Source organism: Pinus tabuliformis, chromosome Q (assembly GCF_031772625.1).
Source record: "Pinus tabuliformis cultivar Carrire ecotype Pingquan chromosome Q, CPIR1, whole genome shotgun sequence".
In the NCBI taxonomy this organism is placed as follows: domain Eukaryota; kingdom Viridiplantae; phylum Streptophyta; class Pinopsida; order Pinales; family Pinaceae; genus Pinus; species Pinus tabuliformis.
The window spans coordinates 754,272,717-754,294,515 of record NC_142296.1 but is presented as its reverse complement, the minus strand read 5'-3'; positions in this window follow the sequence as shown (position 1 = coordinate 754,294,515).

Here is a 21,799-nt window from a genome sequence, read left to right as displayed (position 1 = left end):
GGCCACCCAATGACCAAGGTGTCCGTGAACCACACCAAAATATATATATATATAGTTTTACCAAAATTGTTAAGGATATTTGATTTCAAATCCAAAATATCTACATTCTTCAACTTAAATTTTTCTTGTGAAATCTCAGAAACCTTGTGCTTGCAATTTGATAGGAAATTTATTTACATTTATATATATATATATATACGAAATTATTATTATTATTATTATTATTATTTTCTAAGAAAGGATTATGCCTCCTACTTATGCCTTAGGAAATTGATAACTTGAATTACATCCACTCTTTTAGGATCAATTTTTATGCCTTATTTGGAAATGATACACCTCAATAATTCACCCTCAATCATGGGAAATAAACACTTTTTTGGGTTAAGTGATTTTCCATACCTTATGCATATCATGAAGACTCGTTATAAATGTTTGAGATGTTCTTCCTTGGATTTTGAGTAGAGCATCACATCATCTACGTAGATGGTTATGGATCTATATTTATCATTTGATTCACTCCTGATCAACATAGATGGGTCATATGTCTCTCTATTTTGTTAAACCAAGTAAAATATTATTATACATAAAGGTTCGCTAGGGAGTGATAAAATTTGTCTTGAATCAATGTTCTTTATGAGCAACAACTTGGTTGTGCCTCAAAAATCCATCTATCATGGATATTCTATGAGCCCCTGCCTTTATTGATATTTTGTGAGAATCTATCCATGATGGGAATGACATATGGTTCATCAAGAGTGCCATCTGGTTAATTATATTAGATATATACTATTTTTTGTCAACAATTTCTTCCATAGTGTCAATCTCTTTATTCTCATCTATATCAATATTTATAGTAGAGAACTTATTTACCATTTGCAAGAACCTTTTAATTTGCTTGTTATCTTCAAAAAAAAATCAATGTTTAATATTGTTTGGAATGGATGGTATATGAATTTCTTTGACATTATACTTGAAATGAGAAACATTTGGAGTTATAGATAGACTAGTTAATATGAATAATGAACTGACTTGTTGATTTTATTTCCTTGAAATTGATAAGAAGTTGGTAGTTGAGAATTGTTTTCAAATAAGTCCCAGGCCTGATTCTAATAATCTCTCATCTCGGGGTGTTTCGTTTGGCCTTTATCCTTTAAATGATAAATAACTAGTTTGGAATCACCAAAAATAGTTATATTATGAATCTTCATTCTCTTAATTGCTTCAAATCTTGAGGCTAAAGCTTCATATTCAATAATGTTATTGGTTGTCTCAAATTATAACTTATAATATAATGAAATATTTTCATCTTAATGAGAGATAAAGGATATATTAGACCCTAATCCATCTCTATATGAGGCACCATCAAAGTATATCATCTACGTGTGATTACTTGTCATTATAGGTTTTGACTCTTGTATCATTGGTTCATGTACAATTGATCATTGAATAACATTGTCATCGATTGAAAGCCCAAGTATTGATCTCATCATTTTCTACTTATACTGGGAAATGATTTGGATTGTTGGGGCCATTAAGAGTATATGTGAACTTCATCTCATGGTATAGTCCTTTTTTTCACCTTCAAACAATAGACTAGTTGCATGGGACATATACAATTGCAAGGTTCCTCCTAGTTTCACTCCCTAGGATCTCAATAACAACATCCCATAACTTATTGGGACATTTGTCACAACTGCATCCATCATCACACTCATTGATGGAAGTTTTTAAAGTTTCATGACTAAATCTTTGATCATTCACTACATCTAATTTTTTTCGAGTCAAAGTAGTAAAGCTATTTATATGGCCTAGTAATACTAAGTCCTAATTTATCTGTAATAAGCTTGGGCATAATATTATCTGATACTCCCAAGTCCAACCCATAGTTATGTATTAAATGATAATGAATTGTTAGACATATATAAAAAGGTGGTGTTAAATTATTTTCTTCTTCCATATGTGGCCCAACCAATACCTATTTGCAATTTCATAGTATTAGTGTGATCTATAGGTAGAGAAGTGTCCAACAACTTTAACAGATCTTCTTTAAAAGAAATAGTTTTCACAAGTTCAATCAAAGGAATAAGTGATTTTATTTAATTCATTATCAGACTAAAGGCATTGGGATTGGAACCTTGAACCTTAAGTTAGTCTTCTCCTTTTACTTTGATCTTGAAGATACTCCTTCTTCATTTGATTTTTGTCATTTGTTTTTCTCTACTTCCACGTCTATTAAACTATTTTTTTGGGGAACAACTGGATAAAATTTCACTACCACGTTTGGTTAGTATTCAATCTTAGTCTGGGATCATATATATTGCAAATTTTCTAGCATAACCTCAATGAAGAGTCCACATTGAGTAGATAATATATCTTTAACTTCCTCTTTTGTTTTCTCAAATAAATTTTATTGATACCTATGGATTCCTGATAATATTCCTACATCAAATGCATGAAACTTCCTTCTTCGTCCAACCAAATTAGTGCCAAGAAGTGGGTCTTGTCATTCAAATAAATCTTTCTCAACTTCATCTTTAGGAACAAAATCCTCCACTGCATTAGTATTTTTGTTTCTCAAAGGAGGTTGAATTATAGGTTCTTCAACTCTCCTCTCTCAAGCAAGAAATTGAGGGTTGAAAGGATGCATGTATGGAAATTGGTTTCTAATTGGAAATTTTGGATTTCTCTAGTCCATATCTTGATCATCAACTTTGTCTCTCATTTCCAGTCTAGTTATTTTATCCAAGAGTGCTCTAATAAACTTAGTAATCTCCTCTATCTTGGAATATTGAAGATTTTAAGAGGAATTCTATATAGGTAACTCCTTTTAATTTTTCTTTTCATAATTTTTTCTTTGAGTTTAATCTTTCTAGAAGAAACCTATTTAACTTTTATGTCCACTACATCATTTTGCATATTATCTATTATGGTCGATCTGCTCTCCCTTAACATCATATTGAATTCGAGAGTGTGAGAGGTTGTGTAAATGGCCTTTGTATCTATTTGAGAAAGGCTAATATACATAGAAATCATGTTATATAGTTTGTTAATTACTAAATCATTCTAAAACATCTCCCCATTTATCTTCTTTAGATATGAAAATTATATGAAGAATATTGATGTATATTTTCTTCTCCATTTGATTCATGATGGTTTTTTTGGAGAAAGTCCCAAGAGTTTATTTAATTGGCAAGTAAATTTCAAAAAGAATTTCTTGCATGTGCTTCTATACTTTGAATAAAAATATCATATAAAATATTCACACTCACTAGTTAGGTTATTTTGTACTCTTTAAGGTTCACAATATGATCTTATATTGATACCTCACCATCTCCATCAAATTTTCGTAATACATTTAGATAGTTCTCAAGCATACCATGCAAATTCAAAGGAAGTCTAGGGGGCATGAATTTGGTAGCCACCAAAGGATTAGCTATTGGTGGAGGCATTTGCGGAGGGTTCATATGTGCCATTGGATGTTTAAGGATGTAATTATTGGCTTTAGAGGTAATAAGTTTATGAATAGGTGGAGATGAGTACAAACAGGTAATTATTTTTTGGTATTAGATAAAGGAAAACAAGATCCCAACAAATCTATTAATAGATAAGGTTTATCTACAATAATATCTAAAAATATTTTTTGAGTAGTATAGAAATTAGGATGATTTTCAAAATATTAAACTTGAGGAACATGAATCTCTTCAAGCACTAGATTACTTGAAGAGTTAGATCCCACTTTGTGGTGTCTATTTCGTATAGTGACCAAATTTTTTGGGTTAGTATATGCTACTTTAGAGCTTAAATGAGACCTAATATGTCTTCTTTCCTTTTATGATTTAAATTGGCGAAATTTTCAAGTGAAATTTATCAAATGATATTTTTTGACAAGAAAAAAATTATTCAATGTTTGTTCTTGTTCTTGTTCACTATCAATGGATGTAGTTCCTTGAGATGTTCCTGGCTAGATAACAGTGCCAAGGTACCCTATGGAGGCAATTTGACCTCCCCACTTTAAGCTATTTTGAAAGAATCTAGAATCTAGAGGGGGTATCCTTCAAATAAACTTATTTTGAATAAAAAAATTCTCTAATCAACTAAAAAAACCAAAATAATTTACAATAAAATATTTAGATAATGGGAGAAGAAGCTTTCAAAAATAGAGATCAATAACAAATAATAGATTTTTTTGTACACCAAAGGCGCCATATTCTAATTCAATCAAATATCGAATTCACTGACAAGAAGACAGAAGAATAATGATGCTCAGGCCAATAAGTAAATCAAAGAGTGCATACACCCAAGTAAATCAAAGAATACATGTCTCAAATATATTCAGGTGAAAAAAAGCATATTACACATACCTTTAAATGAATCTGATAGTTGTAAGTGATTATAAACGTTTAATATAACTGCAACATAGAACTTGATTTGTCTTCACATTCGAGATACTGCAACTTTATATACTATGTATTATATTCATTGAACATAATTGTGTTCCCAATATCATGTTTTAAAACTATCAAAATAGAGTCCAAGAAATAGCATGCATTCAATGCATGATATTGTTGATATGTTGTATCCATAATAATAACAAAGAGAAATCTTGAGAATAAATATTTAAAGATTTTCTTAAATCAATAAGAAAAAAAAAAAGGAAAATGAGAATGAATACACAAAAACATTCACAAAATTTGCTTAACTAAGGGATGGATCTTTATGAAACTGCATAAACTATGAAATAAGTCATTTTTCATAACTTTTAATACGTTATTTTCCAAGTGATTAGCTTACTGGCATAAACAAGTCCTTTTAGTAAAAAAACCTCAATCCCTCGCATTTATTTCATGAGCTCGATTTTATATTCTTTGAACCTTGACTCTTCTTCCAAAGATAATTGTCTTTTCTAGAAATAATGAAGAGTGGGTGTTCAAAGATCACTAGGGAACTGATTTATTTCCTCCTCATTATGTGTTAGGAATCTCTACAAAATCTCTATTTTATCCCATATTCTCTTCTTTATTTAATTTATCACTTGCTTATTGGGGATGGTGATGTAGAAGAAAATTGGGACACCTAGGTCGTTGATGAATCTTTGCCTTGAATCCTAGATAATTTATCCCATTCATTTCCTTAAGGATATTTGAATTCAATTATCTTTCTTGTAGCAATATCTAATTATGCAGATATATCAATGGAAGCAAGTGGTGAACTCTTATGTATATCAACAATATAATAAATCATTCTAATTTCAAGGGAGAATTTATTGAAACTTAACTTCCACTTAAGTGAACTAGTAACATCTTTGAACCATTCAATGTCATTCATTTGCTTGATTAATTATTCAATGTATATTTCAAGAATATAAAGCTAGTTATCACTCGTCGATGTAAATGATAATTCTAATTTGATTGAAGGATTGAACTTTTTTGAAACACTTGTCACATCAACTTACTAAATACATTAGCATTAAATCAAACATAAATCAATGTCACATCACATGAACAACACCATTCAACAATGCATGACAATAAAGACACTACACCAGAGAGTTTTAGGTGGAAACCCTTCTGGGAGAAAAACCACCCAACGCTTCTTAATATTTGTCTTCAATATTTTACATCAATAGGAAGCTCTGACTTCTAATATTTTTAGCATCAACTAAAGGAGGCTCCAACACCCTAGTTTATAGGCTTCATCTTGAAGGATGCTCCAACACCCTAGTTTACCATCTCCAACTAGAACGACGCTCCTACGAACTGTGCAGGCTCCAACCTACCCTAGCACCACCCTTGCCACCCCAAAGTGTTCTCAGGTTCCAACCTAAAGTAGAGTCCACCCTTCCACCTTGTTTAGCAAGCTACCACTTGCCTTGAAGGCTCTAATCTTAGCTTACCACGGTAGACCATGTTTCACAATTTTTAAACTGGATCCACCTGTGCTCAAATATAACAATAAACTGCAATACAAACTTTGGTCAATGAAATCTTCTCTTGTTCGATATGTTCATCAAACCCTAACATCTTTGCAAATAATTGTTCCCTAGTGCACCCTACAATCAACATATAACTTGGCTTTCAATTCTGTAATGCAAAACCTAACATATCAATTAATCTTTCTGTTCATTTATTCATCAACAAGATATGCCTTCTTCTCACAAACTCTAGGTCATAGAACATCAATATTGTCAAATCATAGTAGCAATAATCATCATCTAATTCTTTCTCAATAACACATTCTTACTATCAGCCTTAGCACTTTTGTTGATATACCCAAGAAACGTATTGTAACTCCAACCAATATATCTCTAACGCTTTATACCAGTATCATACATTGACTTCCTGACTAGCAACAACAACATGCACTAACATACCAATTACTTTCTCTGCTCATTCAACGCATTAACAATATAACAACACCAAATGTCTTCTCATTGTACATATCAAACATAAGCTTAACAATTGAGTAGTGCTCAATACTCTACATAGTTATGCATGACACCAATAAATGATCTCTACTACATACAAACTCTAGCAGTGCTCATACTTCTGACTTCTTTGTAACATAACATTAAGAGATAATCTCTAATCAATTCACTTGTATATATAATAATCTAACAACCCACCAACACAAGAACTCAATCTTAACCTCTTCTTCAAGGCAGTAATAATCATCCATTATCAATATCATGGATTTTTTATTTCTTTACAGTCCTTTGTCACACAAGTAACTCTGCATAAATTACCTTTGATAACAACAAATATGACTATCTCCTAACACATTAGTCTGGTGTATAATATTTCTTTACCAATTCTGAAACTTCTACAACATGTCCAATGAGCAGTCGATGGAGAAATCATACAGGGAACTGTACTTCGAAAATTAGTCTTGGCTACAAGTTTTATCATTGTAACAGCATTGCATATCCTTGGTTTCTAGAATGTTTAACACATTGGTTCTTAATATGTTTGGACCCTAAACGCACGGTCATACATTACCATTATGTCTTATGATTGACCAAATCCTTGTAGGTTATCATGACCTACTAGGCTTTTACTTCCACTCACAAATTCATTAATATGCACAACAATCATTGACTCATTTTGCCATTAATTCATATCACTTCAACACTTTTGAGTGACAGAAGGATCTTTTCTTCAACACTCATATATAAAATCATTTATCAGCAAATCATGTGGCAATATCGATCCAAAACTCATCTCTCTTGAAATTTCACACACCATTTATTTGTTCATTAATACTCTACCAATGCACATTGCATCTATTCATACTCATTTTGGCCTTTCAATTCCTCTATGTCTGAACTTCAGAATAATCTTCAATATATTAAATCAGAAATTAATTTACTCATGATTAATTCGGAGAAAAAAATTTAAATGAAGATCTATGCCAAGTAATTTGATCGATACTCGACTGCGTATACCTTAAATTAATGTACCAATATGTAAATAGAAGATATAAGCCTAGATCGCACAAGGATATTGGACATTTTGTAATGCATTGCATTTGAACATTTGTTTTACAATCACACCTCATTGTTTGCATTACTCATTGAACTCATAGCTCATTCAATGGCCATCACACTGCACTCCATTCATAGTTCATTCGTTCCAGCATTAAATTCAACCCATAATCACTTCCAATCTGGCTAAGCCAATATGCAAGGATCGACCTTTGTCCTAAACTACATTACCCTATCTTTGATTTCATCGATTTAGATTGTATGTCCAACGATTTGTCATTCCATACCCAGTTGTCTATGGACACTTCTTCAAATCACATAATTGTTTAGTCAATTTAATGTTCTTAAATTGTAAGCATAAATTATCGACCAGGGCAGGTAAACTGATGAAGTGCAAGTGCATTGTATATGCTAGAAGTCTCTTATGTCGTTAAGGTGATTATGTTATTGTTATCTAAGTTAATGTCAAAATCTAGAATTAGTGTTGAGGTGATGTTATTCCTAAGATTTTATTGTTAATTGATTATCCTAAACGTTATCTCTAGAATCAGTTCTGATTGAATTGAGTTTTTAGAATGATTGGATGATGATTTTAACTCTTTTCAATAGATGTGTTACGTTAATCTTCCTTTAAACTTATCAATTGTTTTTAGATTTTATGTTGCAGCTAAACAAAGCTAACTATGAAAGCATGAAATGACATAAAGAAAATCCTAATTTATCAATTTGGAATCAAATGTGCTTGAATTCAGAAGATGAGAAATACTGCCACTCTTATCCACTGCAACTTTATTTCAATGCAAAAATAAAAATAGAAACAAAATTACTGAGCTATGAAATCACTAAGTTGTGCTAGGCAGATGAATGAAACGAAATTACTAAGTTTATGCTAGGTATTAAGCAAATGAAATGAACGATACAGAAATCAATCAAGTGAACCTAGTCGCGATCTTCATTGAACTGCATCTTAAAAACATGAAAACAGGGCATCCATGAATTAAATCTATGAAATAACAATTAGAAAGGAAAATCTAATTATTATGAATCAGATACCTGATCTACGTGCAGGGGCCCTCCACGAGGCAATTAGTCACCTTAGATCAACAACACATAAAATATATGAAATAAGAACTTTGCATTAAGCGAAAAAGAGTTCTACAGGATGCTCAAACTACATATGGTGGCGTACACATTACACAGAGTTGTCAGTGTTTTTATAGAGTTATTTTTAACGATACAAGAAATTTAAGCCTACAGGAATTCAATATAGTCCTTATCAAAACTAGATCATATCGCTTATTTGCCGATTTTCTATTGAAAAAGAAAATCGATGAAATCTCTTAAAATTCAGACTCTGTTCCAATGTGTTGTCATGTTGTTGGCCGCCATGGTTTACCGTGTTATAGTGTGGATCTCCTGATGAATTAATTCGAGTAAATAGGAAGAAATCCATGAGAGGATAATTCCCTATCTACCCATACACTCCTTTGCTGAGCTGGCACACTCGAACCCTGTCAACAATGAAATTGGCTGCAGATTTGTGGATTAGTTGCGGAATCAGATCAATTTTGTAGCTGCGTGTAAACTTTACTAGAACAATAAGGCATATTAACAAAATATGAAAAAAAGGACATATGAATTTTTACCTTGTCAAAACCTTATGTTTGGTGCATTTATTTGGATGATAATGGTAGGAAAAAGGAGGTAAATATGGACAAAAAGGATTTCAAGATAAAGCAGTTATGGGACTCTACATTCCCCCACACTGGAGGTTTTGTATGTCCTCATACAGCACAAAATTGTCAATTTTCAGTATATCTTCAGATACCTTTGCCAACACATCTAGGTTTCACTTTCTTCTTCTTCTTCTTGGCAGTTACTGCCATCCTTGGCTTCCTCATAAGGATCTTGTATTTCAGGTTAATGATTTCTCTTTTCATGGCCTTGTTTTCTTTCTTCAATTTCTTATTCTTTTTATACCATAGACTTAAGTGAAGTATGAGGTTATCACTTTTGGCAATTTGAATTCCATTTTGTGCCTTTAGAGTTTGATTTTTAGTTTTGAGGTACCTATTTAATGTCTCCAGTTCAAAGATTTCTTGTTTCAAGACATTAGATATTGGATGTTCTTATGGTTCATTAAACTGGTTAATTTCTTCTTTTGGGCTCTGAATTGATCCTTTTGGTCGCTGCTTCCTTTCTCTCTAATGATTCTATGTAATCATAGATTTCTTGTTGTACAGCATCAATACCTGGGCTTTGTACTGGAGTCCTTGGAGGTGAAATGAAGGGAAGTGGTGATACCCTTGATGACAGTTTCAGTGATACCCTTGGGGAGTCCTCGAAATCTTCAGATTGCTCCTTTGATTCAAGATCAATATGCTCTGGAACTTTTGAGGCTACCTCTTTCATTGTGCTCAATCTGGTGCTTCTTCTCAAACCTATGGTCGGTATCCTTTGAATCTTCTTTTCCTTAACTTTTGGAATTTCTTTCTAAGGCAGGGTTTTTATTTGGGGTAAAACCTATGTTTTCTTGTTGGCTTTCTTTCTTCCAAGACTTTATGAGTTCATTTTCTACAAAATTTCTACAATTGGTAGATCATCCTCTAACAAATCTTACTGATGTTGTGGTTCCTATTCTATTACTGTCTCATTTTTTCTCTTTCTTCCCCTTAGGGTTCTACTACTACTTGTTTGTTAAGGGGTTTTCTCTTCAAAGTGATTTCTCACTATAAAATATTCCCAATTATCACCTATGCTTTGAAGATGAAACTTGATCAAAAAATTTACTAACACATGATGGTACATTGTGTTGTCTATAAATTGGATTTTCTTCTAAATACTTACTGACATTTTCTTGAGGCTATTCAATGGGAAGTATGGAAGATTCATTTGATGTTCTTCAAGGAAATTCATCAATAACCTAATGTGATAGAAAAACATACACCCAAATCGGCCTTCACAAGTAACAAATTTCTGAAGGATAAGGAGCAAATTTCTCCACTTAATTTTGAGGGCAGAGCTAGGAATTCCTTTTCTGAATACAGTAGTATCCATGTTTGGGTTTTTTAAGAAAAATTTCCAGTCTTCCCCTTCGATTCCTCTGTTCTTGAACCACTTTTCTCTAGCTCTGGGCAGTCCGGTGGCTTCTGCAATCAGGGACTCTGTCACTGCGAACTTGACATCACCTATTTCGACTTCTGCACCATCAAAATATCATGCAAAGGTTTTTGTCACCTCCCTGTGGAAACCATCAAAATTTTCTATGAAATCTAACCACTAAGCTTTCTGTAACAATTCTCTAGTCTGGGGGTATCCTTCCAAAAATTTCCTTCCTGTTGGCTCTGTTCGAACAATAACGCCCATGGTGAGAGATGTTTCGTCTCCAGAATTGTTTTACTTGACAGGGAAAATAGTCTCGGTAGGATTTCTCTCTAGGATGGAGAGACTGTATGAATTGAAAGAATGAGAGGACAGGCAAGTATAATGAAGGTTCACAGGGATGAGTTAGCCATTTGAATGCATTTAATTCAATGATTCAGTGATCAAATCGATGAATCCGAAATGAGTATGAGATAGGAGTTAAAATGGTGGTGGATTATAATGGATTTGACAAGGGACTATCATCCATGAATTGCAATGATTTCGATTTTTTGGTAATGTTATGTCCACATAATTCATATATACAATATGTTAACCCCTATTGTAAAATTAAAGTGTTACATACCTTAGATTTATTTGCTAACCTTTATTTGTCCTTTGATGTCATTTGCAAGTACTTTTCACTTGAAAGGAGTCAATCATTTTTTCAATTTGAGCCACCAAGTGTCCTTGTCAGATTGGCTGCAGAAACTTTGTCAGAGCTGCAGAAAGTCACTAATTTTGTAGCTAATTCTTTTTTAAGAAAGGGATGTTTAGAAAAAGGGATTTTTAGAAAAATGATTAAGAGAAATTTAAGGTACCAACAAGATTTGGTTTTCACTTTAAATTTTTTGTATAAGCATGCCAAAAACTTGTTGGTTTTCACATTTATACATTATTATTATTATTATTATGATGAAATAAAGAAAAATAAAACATCTAAGGTGGAAAAGAAGAAGAATTCCTCTCAACCATATTCAATTCTGAGTTATCTTGGAAAATTTTAACAGATTCCTCTTTTGTCAATGGCTTTTGATAAAGTCTAAGTTGATGTCCATTCACTAAAAGAGGAATTTTCTCTTCATCAATAGCCCTGATTATAACTGCACCATTGTCAAAGAATTTTTCAACTTCATAAGGTCCAAGCCAGTGAGTTTGGAATTTTCCTTGGAAGTTCTTGAACTTTTAATCAAAAAGTAATGCCCAATCTCCTGGATGAAATTTTCTTTCTTTGATATATTTGTCATGCCATCTGGATCTCTGTTGTTGAACTAGGTTGGTCTTCTGGAAGGCATCTTGTCTTATTTCATCAAGCTCATTTAGTTGTCCCATCCTTTTCTTTTGTGCTTATGATAAGTCAAGATTCAACTGGATTGTTGTTTTATAGGTCTGGATCTGGAATTCTATTGGAAGTAAGACTTGCTTCCCATAAACAAGTTCATAGGGAGTATGTCATGTAGTGCTTCTCCATGTAGTTCTATAGGCCCACAAAGCTTCTAGAAGATTTTCTGCCCAGTCCTTCCTATGTAAGTGTACAGTCTTGGTAAGAATTGCTTCAATCACCTTGTTTGTAGACTCAACTTGTCCATTGTCTAGTGGATGGTACAAAGTAGATTTCTGATGCTTGATTTTGTATTATTCCACGAGCTTCTGCACTACTCTGGATGTAAATTGTGTTCCTTGATCTGTTACAATTTCTCTTGGGACACCAAAACGAGTGAAAATATCCTCAAAAAGAAATGAAACTACAACATTTTCAGTAGCAAAAGGAAGTGCTTTAGCTTCTACCCATTTAGTGACATAATCAATACATACTAGAATATACCTTTTTTGTTTTGAAGGTGGATTGATTGGACCAACAAAATCTAGTGCCCATTTCTCAAAAGGTTCAATGAGTACCTGAGGTTGTAATGGCATTTCATTTGAAAGAGTAGGTTTCCCCATCCTTTGACAATTGTCACATCTCCTAACATATTCCTTGGTATCCTTGAAAATGGAAGGCCAATAATATCCTAAGAGAAGGATCTTATAAGCAGTTCTTATGTCAGAGAAATGTCCTCCACATGGTTCATCATGGCATGCTTTAAGTATTTATGGTATCTCGTATTCTTGAACACATCTTCTGATGATGAGATTTGGTCATGTTTTGTACAATTCTTCGTTTATCCATGAGTAAGATGTGTTGTTTTGAATTATCCTCCTCTTTTCTCTAGGAGACAAATGAAATGGTAATTTCCCTGTAGCTAAATAATTAGCAATATTTGCATACCAAGGTGATTTAGTAGATACTGAAAAAAGATATTCATCAAGAAATTTATCCTCCATAGGTTTATCATTGTTATCATTTTGAATTCTAGATAAAAAGTTAGCAATTGTATTTTGTTTTCCGGGTCGATCTAGAATGGTGATGTTGAATTCTTGCAATAGTAAGAGCCATCTGGTTATTCTTCCATTAGTGATTGGTTTATTCATTAGATATCTAATGGCAGAATGGTCTATGTGAATGAAAGTTTCATAGCCAGTTATATAATGTTTGAATTTATTAATGGCATGAACTACAGCTAAAACTCCTTCTCAATTACAGTATAATTTAGCTCTGATGGAGTTAAATTTTTACTGGTATAATAGATTACATTAAGGAATAAGGTCTTTTTTTCCTATCACATCTCCTAAGGTTGTGTCTGAAGCATCGGTTGATATATGGAAAGGCAATTTCCAATTAGGTCCTTTTAAAATAGGTGCTTCAGAATATTTTCCTTTTCAAAGTTTTAAAAGCATTTTGACAATCAGAATCCCAACTGAATTCACAATCTTTGGTAAGTAGTTTGAAGAGTGGAGATGCAATTTTGTGAAGTTTTCTATGAATCTTCTATAATATCCAATAAAACCAAGAAAACTCCTAACATCTCATTGACAATTTGGTACTGATAATTTCGAAATGACTTCTACTTTAGATGAGTCTACCTTAATTCCATCTCCTAAAGTATGGTGACATAAAACAATTCCTTCATTAAACGTCAGAAAGAATTTCTCATGACTTAATGAAATATTTGTTTCTTTACATCTTAATAGAAATTTTTCTAAATTTTCAAGTGCCTCTTCAAAAGAATATCCGTAAACTGTGAAATCATCCATATATACTTCCACACAATCATGAATAGGATCAGAGAAAATTCCAAGGACTGCTCTTTGGAATGTTGCTGGAGAATTTAATAATCCAAAAGGAAGTACTCTGTAAGGATAAGTTCCCCATGGAAAGGTAGATATGGTTTTATCTTGATCCTCAGGTGCTACCTGAATCTGATTGTATCCACTAAAACCGTCCAAAAATGAAAAATACTTTTTCCCTGCTAATGTGTCTAAAACTTGATCTATGAAAGGAAGTGGAAAGTGGTCTTTTAATGTTGCCTTATTCAATTCCCTGTAATCGATACATACTCTCCATTTCCCATTTTTATTAGGAACGATTACTAGGGGTGAAACCCACTGACTGTCTGATATTGGATAGATGAAGTTTACATTCAACAGTTTTTGTAATTCCTCCTTAACAATTTCTTTCAGATTTGGATTCATTCTTCTTTGTGGTTGTCTAACTGGTCTCGCACTCTGTTCAATGTAGATATGGTGCATGCAAGTTTTAGGATTAATTCCTCTCATATCAGTGTATTCCCATGCATAAGCAGAAGAGTGTTTTTGTAAAATTTCTACCAGTTGATTTTTCTGTAATTCTTCCAGGTTTTCATTAATGTTCAAAGTTTTGCCTGGAAAAATTTGTATTGAATAATTTCCAAATTTTTCCATAGAGTGTAAAGACATTTGTCTAGATGATATATATTCGATTCGACTACGGTCATAATGTAAGGAGGGTTCATTATTTTCCATTAGATTTAAAATTTGGTCCTCCTCACTTACTTGGTCTCGCACTCTGTTCAATGTAGATATGGTGCATGCAAGTTTTAGGATTAATTCCTCTCATATCAGTGTATTTCCATGCATAAGCAGAAGAGTGTTTTTGTAAAATTTCTACCAGTTGATTTTTCTGTAATTCTTCCAGGTTTTTATTAATGTTCAAAGTTTTTCCTAGAAAAATTTCTATTGAATAATTTCCAATTTTTTCCATAGAGTGTAAATACATTTGTCTAGATGATAGATATTCTATTCGACTATGGTCATAATGTAAGGAGAGTTCATTATTTTCCATTAGATTTAAAATTTGGTCCTCCTCACTTACTTGTTTAGTAGTGAAAACAGGTTGTATTTCATTATCATCTTCTATCCATTCCTCACTTTCTATTTCTATTGTTGTTTTTGCAGGTGGATACAATGTATAATTCTTTGTAGAAATTCCATCTGAGATAAACATGTCACCTGATCTACAACCAATGAAAGCATCAGTCATAGTTAACCAAGGTCTTCCTAGGATTAATGGATGTCCTCGTAAATTATTCTTGGGTGTTAAAACTATGAAGTTGACAGGATATTCCCAAGAATCTAAGGATACATAAACATCTTCTGACACACCATCAGGTTTAATTGCAGACCTATATGCTAATTGCAACAATGTTGGTGTGTATTGAAGATTAGGAAGCGTTAGTGAATCCGTGATTTTTTTACTCATTATGTTTATGGCTGCTCCTAAATCAATCAGTGTGTTTGGTATTTCAATTCCATTAATGTGAATTTTCACAATGGGGCTCCCTGGATCTAGATATTTTTGTATTGTTGCTTTCCCCATCATGATGTCTGCAATTTTCCCAACTAATTGAATTATTTTTATGTCTTTTCCTTTTCTCCCTGATTTTTTAGTACTCAATTCCTTGATTTTTTTTGCAAAAATTGGTATTTCTTTTATAGTTTGCAATAAAGGAATTTTTATACAAACATTTCTTAATTCATCTAGCATATTATATTCAGGAAATGTGATTTGTTTTTCTACTCCTTCATCAATTTTCAACCGTTCAGGAAAAGGTGGTTTAATGGATACTGAAGGTTGTTCTATAATAGGAGTATCATTAGAAATTATAGGAACATTCTATGTTTGGTTATTTTCTTTCTGAGGAAGAGATATTTCCCCTTCTTCAAATTGATTTTTATCTTTTTGAAGATTTGTCCTTGCTTCCTGAATGACAACAAGGGGTTTTATTTGTAATACTCTACCATATCTTAATTGAACATTATTTAGATCTAGTGGAGTTATTACATAGGTTTGAGGATTCTGCCCTTCCATATTGTAAACAGGTTGTGACATTTTATTATTTGGATTCAGAAGTGGTTGAGCAAGTAATTGATTTGGTTTTTGTGCAAATGGTAGGAAGAGCTGTGGATTTTGATTTTGGATTTGAACTTGAGGTAATTGATTAGCTTGAGGAATTTGATTAGGTTGAGGGATGTGATTAAATTGAGGTAAGAATTGTGGTGGGAAATTAGGATAGGATGGTGAATATTATTGATATTTAGCATAAGCCCCATAAGGATTTTGCCATCCTTGATTCCAAGATTGTGGTTGTGGTTGAGCTCAAGGCTTCCAAGATGGATTCCAATTACTTTGTGAAGACTGAGCAAATTGTTGTGATTTAAAGCCTTGTGGTTGATTTGCTTGAGAGTTCTGCCATGGTCTTTTGGCAATAAAACAAAGAGGGTCTACCTGTTCTGGTATTCCTTCATCATTAAATACAGCCTTAAGACCTGGTAGAGAAAGACATTCTTTGGTATCATGGCTATCTGCACATATGGCACAAGTTTCTATGGTTTTTAAGTCTAAAGGACATTCTCTCATAGCATGTTTCTTTCTACACCTGGAACAAAAGATGGATAATGTAGCATTTTCGACCTTTTTCTTGTTTTGTATTTTAAGGGTATCAATTTTTTCACTAAGACTCCCTCAAATATTTGTCTTAAAAGTATCAAGAAATCTTCCTAATTCTGCCCTACTCACTGACCTAGCTGCAGATTTATTTATTCTTGATGAGAGAGGATCCCTAGGACATTTTCCAACTCATGGTTTACCCCTTGAGATATGTACACATAGATCACAAATATCTGCAAATGGTAATTGAGAAATATTTCCTTTTCATGTCAGCTTAAGGAAATCAATCCACTCATCTCTGATAGATTTGAGTAGGAGGGATTTCAAAGTTTCCTCATCCAGATTATCCATTTTTGCCCTTTTAAGATTATAAACAAATATCTCGACTAAATCTTCAAGATTCTCATCTTCTTTCTGTGTCATTTTGAAGACTTCGTCCCTAATGTTGTGAGGCATATAGTAGTCCTTATATTTATTTAAGAATGCTTCTTTCATTTGTGCCCATGTCCTTATAGTATTCATTCCTAGACTCATGAACCATTTCAATGCTGAATCCTTTAAGGTAGCAAGGAACAATTTTAATTTTTTAGCATCATGTAGATAATCATATGATCTGCATAATACTTCAAATTCAAAGAGAAATGTCTCTGGGTCTTCACTTCTTTTTCCATGGAAATTAGGAAGAATAGAAGGTGAAATATTCTTCATTGTGAGGGTTGTATCCTCATCAAAGATAGGAAATCCAAAAGGGTCTCGATCTCCTCCACCTCTACCTCTTCCTCTACCTCCATCTCCACCTCCTCCTCTACCTCTACCTCCTCCTCCAATCCTAGGTTGTTCACCATTGACATTGTGTACTTCTCCATCTCCTTCTTCAACCATGATGGATTCTTCAGTATCTGGTTCTTCTATCAATGGATAATCAAGATAAGTTTCTTGTTCCTCTTCCTCACTGGGAATTTATAATTCTTCTGTTAGAATTTGTTCACTAGTGGAAGATAGAAAAACTACTCCTGTAGTTGGGGATGTAGGATCTTCTACTTCGATTATAGTCTCAATAGATGAAGTAGGTGAAGTTCTGGATTGGATTTTAGATCTTAAGACTTCAGGAAGTCTTTGTTGGCCTATGGATGGAATTTGAGTTTGAGTGGGTGGTGTGGAACTTCGAAGTTGTGGTGGAGTGAGCGGAGTTGTGGGAATTAAGCTTCTTCCTCGTCCTACAAATCTACCTCTAGAGTCTCTTTCCCTACGCATATCATGTTTTTATTTGATATTTTTTTAACTTCTATTTGCACTTCCCCAGCAACGGCACCAAAATGTTTAGTCAATTTAATGTTCTTAAATTGTAAGCATAAATTATCGACCAGGGCAGGTAAACTGATGAAGTGCAAGTGCATTGTATGTGCTAGAAGTCTTTTATGTCGTTAAGGTGATTATGTTATTGTTATCTAAGTTAATGTCAAACTCTAGAATTAGTGTTGAGGTGATGTTATTATCTATACTAGGATGTTATTCCTAATATTTTATTGTTAATTGATTATCCTAAATGTTATCTCTAGAATTAGTTCTGATTGAATTGAGTTTTTAGAATGATTGGATAATGATTTTAACTCTTTTCAATAGATGTGTTACGTTAATCTTCCTTTCAACTTATCAATTGTTTTTGGATTTTTATGCTGCAGCTAAACAAAGCTAACTATGAAAGCATGAAATGACATAAAGAAAATCCTAATTTATCAATTTGGAAATGAAATGTGCTTGAATTCAAAAGCTGAGAAAGACTGCCACTCTTATCTACTGCAACTTTATTTCAATGCAAAAAGAAAAACAAAAACGAAATTACTGAGCTATGAAATCACTAAGTTGTGCTAGGCAAATGAATGAAACAAAATTACTGAGTTTATGCTAGGTATTAAGCAAATGAAATGAATGATACAGAAATCAATCAAGTGAACCTAGTCACGATCTTCATTGAACTGCATCTTAAAAACATGAAAACAAGGCATCCATGAATTAAATCTATGAAATAACAATTGAAAAGGAAAATCTAATTACTGTGAATCAGAGACCTAATCTGCGTGCAGGGGCCCTCCACGAGGCAGTCAGTCACCTTAGATCAACAACACATAAAATATATGAAATAAGAAATTTGCATTAAGCGAAAAAGAGTTCTACAGGATGCTCAAACTACATATGGTGGCACACGCATTACACATAGCTGCCAATGTTTTTATAGAGTTCTTTTTAACAATACGAGAAATTTAAGCCTACAGGACTTCACTATAGTCCTTATCAAAACTAGATCATATCGCTTATTTTTCGATTTGCTATTGAAAAAGAAAATTGATGAAATCTCTTAAATTGAGACTTTGTTCCAACGTGTTGTCCTACTGTTTACCACCATGGTTGACCATGTTATAGTGCAGATATCCTGATGAATTAGTTCGAGTAAATAGGAAGAAATCCATGAGAGTATCATTCCCTATCTACCCATATACTCCTTTATTGAGCTGGCGCTTTCGAACCCTGTCAACAATGGAATTGGCTACAGATCTATGGATTAGCTGTGATATCAAATCAATTATGTAGCCGCATGTAAACTTTAATAGAACAATAAGGCATATTGGAAAAATATGAAAAAGAGGACATATGAATGTTTACCTTTTCAAAACCTTATGTTTGGTGCATTTATTGGATGATAGTGATAGGAAAAAGGAGGTAAATATGGACAAAAAGAATGTCAAGATAAAGCAGTTTTGGGACTCTACAATAATCACACTTTATTGTCATAAGAATTGATCTCTGCAGGTGATTTTTCAAACTAGCCTTACCGTGGAGTTGAGAGTTGCAAATTTGATTCCGGGCCTGGAAATCATTATTGACCTAGAGAATTGACTGCAAATTCTAGATGTTCCATATGCCTAAAATTCTCTCTCACATATAAAAAGAATACGTTTATTGACTTGTCTGATCCCACAAAAGAAGATTGAGAAGTGGAGCCATTAAAACTGTAGAAATTTTGAATAATTTAACACATATTCAATGGAGATTATCCTGATCATGTACTAATGCGGAAAACATACACAATACATAAGCTCCTCTACGTTGATCAAGAATATAGCAGCATCAATAACAATAAAACATCAAGAGCATTCACACATTAACACAGTATGTATCACGGGGAAAGCATCTCGCTAAAAACCCCACACTATCTGTATATTAATGATTGAGTCATGTAACATTACACAGCATAATACTTCTCACAAGTATCTCCACCTCTGTTACACACAATACAGCTCAGATCTGATCTCCAAATCTCTTCCACTGCTTGCCTGCCTCCACTGCTCAATACCTGCTCAAGAACTGATGAGAATTGCTTCCCAAACTCGATTTTCACCTGCAAAATAGTCACTCACTCTTTGTGGACGTGAGCAAAGGCTAAAATGTGGGCCAAATACATGAGCAAACTCATTGGCATACTCAATCCTTTGATTGTGCAAGATCTGGTGCACAACTATAGTCACAACTGATAGCAATCTGATTCTCTACCACCTGTCCCTGTTGAACTGAACATGCACTGACATGCAACTGAGTTAACTGATGTATTCTTTAGTTGTATTATGAGTTAATAATTAGTTTAACAACTCATCATTAGTCTATCTGCAGTTAGACTAACTACAACCAGTTTAACTAAGTTAAACTGAACACAACTCCATCAACTGTACCTCCAGTCCACTAAACTCAACTCACTTCAGTTCTAACTGAAGTCATGCATGCAACAACTCAACTGACTCATAAGAAAAACGAATTTCCTTCTGACAGTTGCATGTGCCACTTCCGTAGCTCAAACTGAAGTGCTCCAAGAGAATAAGATTAAGTTTATAGTCCAAATATTATTGTGAGATAATAATATTTGACTTTTCTATTTTTGACAGCCAGTCTAAAAATAGACTTGATCACTCACACTGTGATCACTCACACTTTCATCAAAAATAGAAGTCCATCTATTTTCCCAACTTGATCAATCATCCATAAACATAGACATGATCCATATGTCTAAAAATAGACATAGTCTAAAAATAGACTTGCGCCAAAAATAGCCTGCGGGCCCACTTAGTGAAGGCGACTCTTTTCACTAAGCTCCATCATCTTGTTGCAATCTCAACAAAAACTGTGTGGACTTCCCAATAGCCATTATTGGCCAATAAGAACATGAGCCAAATTCACACTTTAAATTGTCTGCAAAAAGGGGCTCAAAAATAGTGCCTCCAGTCCAGATTATGAAACTTCAATGCTCAGATAATAAGCCATAGAAACATGTGCCAAGATTAGGAAACCATCCTAGTAGATCTCGAATAAGGTCAAAAAATCACAATGTGAAGAATTTCAATTAAAGGGGCCTCAGTTCCCACGATATGCCTCGAGAATAGCTTATTTTAGAACTGAATTAAGGTTCAGATTCCACACAAACAAACCATGAAATGCTTCACTTTGCTTCCATCTCTTCCTCAAAACTCCAACAAAAGACCAATAGCGAGAACCCAAAATAAATAAAATTGATCCAAAAGAAACCCTCTCAAACTAGACCTATTATTTAGGTATACATGATTGTTCTAGGACGTCGAGACTTCATGAAATATTATATGTTTGATCCATGCATTTATTAAGTAGATGAGCACCCTTTTATAGAGGAGAAAGGGTGGATCTCATATGGAGTCGACTTGAATAAATTTTGGAGGGAAGCCAAAATAAAAAATCAAATTCAAATTTGAATTTGACTTGGAGCTAGAACATTTTGGACCAATTTTTATTTAAAATTTGGGACTAATTTGATTTATAAAAATAAATGAATCTCCCTTCCAACCACAAGACGGGGATATTAACCTTTGATCGAGCATAACTCACTATACGAGATGAACTAAGAGGCATACCATATACCATTGGAATCGGAACGACAAGGAGCATCTAATGATGGCATTCTTAGGATCAAATACATTGATCTTCATCCTCAAATTCATCAATAAGTGCAGGGATTCTAGGTCTTTCTAGGGTTTCTCAACCATTATAGCTTCAATCAATGCAATCTAGACAGATATTTAGAGCATTTAGGAGCCGATGTTGGCATCAATGATTACACCATTCAACAATATCCCCCTTTGTCATTAACGGTAACACATACTCCCCCTGTGATTGTTGCTCCCCCCTATCTCCATCCCTTTGATATTCTTCTCTTGATTTCTCTCCCCCTTTAACATCAATGGAAAAGGGTTACTCCCCCTGATGAAATATCTTCTTCCTATAAAAAGCTTCTCTCCCCCTGACCAATTATCTTCCTTTGATGCTTGTTCCAATAGACTTCCTTTCTCCCCCTA